The sequence below is a fragment of the Pinus tabuliformis genome, chromosome 8, assembly GCF_031772625.1.
Source record: "Pinus tabuliformis cultivar Carrire ecotype Pingquan chromosome 8, CPIR1, whole genome shotgun sequence".
NCBI classification, from domain to species: domain Eukaryota; kingdom Viridiplantae; phylum Streptophyta; class Pinopsida; order Pinales; family Pinaceae; genus Pinus; species Pinus tabuliformis.
Genome location: NC_142294.1, coordinates 1,580,469,869 through 1,580,476,132, shown reverse-complemented (window position 1 = coordinate 1,580,476,132; position 6,264 = coordinate 1,580,469,869). Strand labels below are relative to the sequence as shown.

Here is a 6,264-nt window from a genome sequence, read left to right as displayed (position 1 = left end):
AGGGTCATTTCTTGAAGCAGTAAAAGGCAGAGTATTGTATCTTTATCATCAGCAAAAGCAGAGTATCAAGTTGTATGTGCAGCCACTTGTGAAGAAATTTGGTTGAGAAGATGTCTTCATGATACAGGGGAAGAACAAAAGGATGCTACAGTGATCAAATGCGAAAATCAAAGTTTAATCAAGCTGACAAATAATCTTGTTTTTCATAAAAACACAAAACATATAGATATTCAATTTCATTTTGTGAGAGGAAAGGTTCAATCCAAATAGATTTTTATTGAATATTGTAACACCTGTGAAAATGCAACTGATATCTTCACCAAGCCTCTTGGGAAGATCAAATCTGAATTGTTTAGGGAGATGTTAGGTGTGCAAGTGAATCATTTCTCCGTTAAGGGGGCGAGTTGAAATTAATGGAGAAAGTTTATTGAGAAGGTTTGTTTCACGGTTGCGTGTGTCTTAGTTTAGACTTAGTTCATAGAAAATAAGAGATAATTTTGATCTCCCTAAATTGAATGTAAACTTCTATATTTCTGATTTGGTGATTAATTGAATAGAGGGCATTCTCAAGGTGTAGTTGTGAGCTGCTAGTTTCAGTGTGTAAGTTTCATTCTAATTTGCCTTTCCATTTTTTAATAGTTCACAATAAAGAGGTATAATATAATATTTTTGTTGAGCCAAGAGGCTCATTCTATGCTAGTTTCAGTGTGTAAGTTTCATTCTAATTTGCCTTTCCATTTTTTAATAGTTCACAATAAAGAGGTATAATATAATATTTTTGTTGAGCCGAGAGGCTCATTCTATTCTAGAGCGCAGTATGAGCGGATTCTACAGCCTGAATGTGTAAGTTTGTCCATCCCCTTTAAAATAAAAATAAAAATAAAAATTGTGTTTTGAATAGAAAAATAATGTTTGTTATAAATAAAATAAAAATATGACTATGTTGTAAAGTAATTAGAAGTAAAAAAAGTGTGTGAATATGTTTAAATCTCATACTTTTCAAAAATATTTCAAAAAAAATTTAAATAAACTATTTGAAGATCTATGTTAACTAATTTATGTAAAAAAAATATTTGGTCCTATATATACTTTCTTTAGCATTCAAAAATACAATTTAAACGATGAAAAATAACACATTATATTTTGCACTTTAAAATAATTTACATGTGAAAAAATTTGAACCCTCTCAACTCATATTAGATGGTAATTAAAATAAATCTATACTAATTTACTTAAAATACTTATATTTATAAATATTTACCAACCCGGTTGTGTTCGCTGAGGGATCCTGATCATCCTTGTAATTTTTTATAAACAGTTCATATCTTGTTTGATAGCAAATGAAACAGTGGCAATGGCAGGTTATTACTGGAGTGACAACATACAGAAAACATATACACTAATGATCAACCGAACGTGGAAGAATTGAATTTAGCAAATTCAATGGCATTCTTCCCTTCTAGTTTGCTGGCAAAATAATTTCGAAGATATTCGCTACGCTTGAAAGTTCTGTATAAGCTCAGCAGCAGGACCAACTTCGGCTTCTTCGCCCGGATTGCAGAATGCTGCAACTGAAATTCGACCTTTCTCTTTGTTAGTCACCGCCCTATGCTCGATACTTTTGTATTTGCCATTACTAATTACCTGTGCAGACAAGAAAGCTATTAGAGTTTGTTTTAGTTTCTGGATTTCAGGGACATTAACATTCAATCAAAAATCAAACGCTGAGAGTCTTATAATATACCTCTATCATGTCCCCGATATTCACAACGAGGCCACCAGGGATGGGTTCAGCTGGAATCCATTCACCATCTTTACGAACATGCAGCCCTGTAACATCATCATCCTGCAGCAATATGGCGATACCTCCTCCGTCTGAGTGAGCGCTCAACCCTAAAACGAGATCGGGTTGTGGACAGGGTGGGTAGTAATGCATTGCCTCCGAGATTTCTGCAAACTTATTGACAAAGCAGTCTGGAGATTGTAAACCAAGATTCTTCGCCAACAAATGCAAAATTTTATTGCCAAGCTTTTGAAGCTCCACGGCATACTCCTCTACGGTTTGCCTGTAAAAAAATCAAAGCAATGTTATATTTAAGCAATAGTTTAAAGAAAAATAAAAGTCCGTAATAATTTAATGAAGCAAGGTTATATTTAAGTAAAAATAAAAGTCAGTAATAATTTAATGAAGCAAGGTTATATTTAAGTATGAGGTTAATAGAAAATAAAAGTTTTGTTTAAGGGTTGGTGTGGATGAGGCCGGCTATGATTTAGTCATTTTATTTAGGCTTTCTCAAGTCACATGTCAAGCCTGATGTAATTTCATGAAATCAAACCACTTTACAAACAAAAATTAATAATTTAACCATTTTATTTATTTATTTATTTTGGCTAAAAAAATTTATAATTTTTTTTGGAATTTTAAGTTTGAGAGTTGCTAGTGTTTAGTATTTTTTAAGTCACTAAATCCATTTATACATCCAAAAACACACAATTAAAATTGAGGTAAGAAAAAAATTATCCCTAAATTTTGGAGGATAAAAAAAACAAAAACATACTAATAATAGTTAAATAGCTTCCATAATTAACAAGTGTTGCCATTTTAGTCCTTATCACTTAAGTTAGAAATTATGTTTTGTCAAAAATTGCAAAAAAGACTATAAGCTATATCAGTTAATGTTGAATTAATAATAGCCAATAAGCAAATGGAATCCTATAGTCTTGTTTTGGCAAGAATTAATAAATTGAGATGTGAAGTTAATAAATTAATTTCTTACTCATGTACAAGGACTTGCATAAATTCTGATGGGTCCTAACCACTAGTAAGCCTACACATTTAATAATGGTGGAAAGCAACTCCTAGTAAGTATATTTATTTACATCTCATTCTTATCCATTTTTAATGCAAAGATTTGCTTAAATTATAGTGGGAAGTAACTCATGGTAAATATGTTACTCCCTTGAGTATGAACTATTTTCGAGAAATTTATTTTTGAATAGTTTTCATTCAAAGATTAAGAATACAAAATTAATACAAAATAGATCAAAAACATGCAAAAATATTGCAACCATATCCATAAATTATGGTATCAAATATGTGCTATCCACATGGGGCTATATTATACAAAGGTTACAATAAAACCTTCAAGTTATGGTCCAATCAAATGTTTTTTTTAATAATTTCAAAATATAAATATTTATTTTTCAAAGTTAAACATTGTAAATTGTATTGTTCAATGTTAAACTAATAGTGATCAATGGGTAAATTTATTGCTAGAGTATTTCTTTGGCATGGATTAATAACAAGTCTATTGTTATTTTTATTTTCACTGTCCATTTGTTGTAGTCTATCATATTTTGGAGGTTTCACTGTCTACTTTCCAGTTTAAATTTGTTGGAATCAACATTTTGAGTTGTGAACTTTCTCCAATCCAACTACCCTAGTGCTTTCAAAGTATTAAACCCAAATATATGTAGTCAAAAACCTAATTTAACAACACAAATCAAACTTTGACCAAAAAATAGATTCAAGCCAAAAACTTTTGATAGTTGATATAATTAAATCAGCATAAATTTATCTTAATTCCAAATCTACCAAATATCTAAAAAGATCAAAACTTTTAACGTGCAAATATCTTTTAAAATAAAAAATATTTGATCTCACTTAAAAACCCTGAAATGAATCTAAATTGGTAATTAAGAAATGCTGTTACTAAATAAATAAGCATTTTTATTTTGATCATCAACTTCAAAATACTAAAATAACTAAGCATAATGAATTCAATTTTTCAAAAATGAGTTCAATTTTTTTGGCCAGTCTATTCAAGAAAATTCCAATTCTAGTTAAACTCGCGGAAATAAATATAAACCAAAAGATTGAAACCTACAAAAATTCCGCTGGAATTGTAGGCCAGAATTTCATGTTTCGCTTTTCTGGAGGCATGAGAGTTAGATACAGAAGATCTGTCCAGTCCAGCTGCTGATCCTCCGAGACTACAAAGGCCTGTCCGTAGCCTTCGCGTTCTTGCACGGCGTACTTCAGCTTTTCCTCCGATGGAAGTTGAAAGAATTCTCTCGCAGTTTCCCTGGTTCGCTCTATCAGAGAACCAGGAATCCCATGATTCACCACCTGACCAATAAACAAAATTAGCTCAGTTTAGGTTATGTCTAATCTTAATGTTGGATGGAAAATTGATTTATCCATTAGTGGAATTGAGTGGTTTTATGGATGATCTATGCATCAATTAAATGAAAAACAAAAGCATCAGTTAAATAACAAACAAACAAAATAACAAATAAACAAAATTAGTTCAGTTTAGGTTGCAGCTGAATCTTAATCTTAATGTTGAATGGAAGATTGATCTATCCACTAGTAGAATTGAGCTTTGTCCTATGATCTATGCATCTATGCATCAGTTAAATGGTACAAGTTAGGTAGAGCTAGTTCGGATGTCCCTCAAAATAGTTTAATTTTTCCAAAAATAATTCTTATTTTCAATCTCTCTACGGAATTTGTACCTATAATATTTGTACCTATAATTTGATAAAGAGTAAATCTCACACAAACCAATTAATCTACATCTCTTAAATTATAAATATATTTTTTTTACCTGAAAAAATCCCCACGCCTCACAAGCTACGGCAAGTTTCTCCATCTCTTCCCCACTGCAACCATTCTTTCCCAGTAGCAAGTCCATATCGATTACGGGTATGCCAGATTGAGAGGCAGAATTCGTTAGGGATGGTCTCTCATTCTCCGATCCGATAAATCTTTCGGGCAGTGTCTGGTCGGAGTTACACACATCTTGCACGATCGGGACTGAAAACCTTTTGGAAGTTCCATCAGCCAAGTTATATGCCGCTGCTGTGCTCAACATTATTCTCAGAACAACAAAGCCTAAAATTGCTAGATAATTCTATCACAAACGACTTCAAGTAGGTATTCTGTATTACAAAGCAATAGAATTTATAGGACTGTAACCACAGAAATTCCACCGCCTACCCTTGAAATTCCTATATAATTTCATCACAAACGACTTTTAGAAGCTAAGGTGAGATCATGTGTTAGCCTACCAAGAAAAACGAACAGTGGTAGCTGAGCACATAAAAAATTCCAGATGCCTGAATGTCGCCCGACAGTGAGTTAGAATCACATCTACGGATTATTTTTTTGACGTTGCCTTGTCCTGTAGTCGGTGAAGTCCAATTTTTCTAGCGAACGTGTATAGACTAACATTGGAGTCTTCGACCATATGTTTTTTTCAAACGACTTATCAAAGATTTACACCTGGATATCCCCTCAGCTTCCGGGCATGTTTTTCTGGAAATTACATTACTTTGTGAGTTTCCAGATGGAACATGTTTTCAAGCTGGCTGTTTCTTAGCAGTAATATTGGGCTCGAGCTAACCAGTCATATATTGGGTATTTAATGCCATACGCCACTTAGCCCGATAACACGGGAGCCGGTAAATATTATTTAATGTCTAATTTGCCCGCTCCGGTGTTATCGCGTTAAATCGCGTGCTGCTCTGAAGACATTAAATACCCAATATATGACTGGTTAGCTCTTTCCGTAATATTGTCACTGTATATAAAACAATTTTTGTTTATAAATACAATTATATAGTTTTTTCGTGCTGAAAAAAAAAGACTTTATCAAAGATTAAAACGCCACATTACATTGATACACTGGCCTACTAATTGAACTGCTTGATGATGAATGTAACTACGAAATATTTGAAATATTTGATAGATACACATCAGGAATGAAATCAAATAATTGATTTTGCAATCTTGTTTATCAAAATCTGCATCCCACTTGTACACAAAATTCACCCCTTTACAAGGATAATTTCCTACCCCATCTCACTAAATTAAACATAATCAAATATGATGTTTGCATGAGGTGTATGCATGAATAGTTACTAAGTTAATATTCAAATTAATATGAACAATTTGATTTAAAAAAAATTATTGGTAGTTTTGTTTTAAAATTTTCATTTACATGTTTTAGAAGTTATTTGTAAGTTAATTTTTTCCCGAGTGGGTAGATTTTGGAATATTTAGAAATTAGATAAATAAAAAGAAAAAGAAAATCGAATAATTAATTTTGCATTCTTGTCTATCAAAATATGTACACAAATTTGACCCTTCTGCAATAAAGTTATTGGAGAAATTTTTCTTAACCTATATAACCAATATGATGTTTGCATGAGGTGTATTAATTGGGATGAATAAGTGACATAATTATCAAGCTTGGGGAT

The 6,264-nt window shown here is 31.9% G+C and overlaps 1 pseudogene across 1 annotated transcript; it reads right to left on the bottom strand.

Moving 5' to 3' along the window:
* Positions 1-1,273: 1,273 nt before the first annotated feature.
* Positions 1,274-4,924, bottom strand: LOC149242085 (protein LATERAL BRANCHING OXIDOREDUCTASE 1-like; annotated as a pseudogene). The gene is made up of 4 exons (XR_016245691.1): positions 4,611-4,924; positions 3,888-4,129; positions 1,745-2,066; positions 1,274-1,644 (listed from the first exon to the last, which is right to left on the bottom strand). The product of XR_016245691.1 is annotated as a protein LATERAL BRANCHING OXIDOREDUCTASE 1-like (transcript).
* Positions 4,925-6,264: the final 1,340 nt, after the last annotated feature.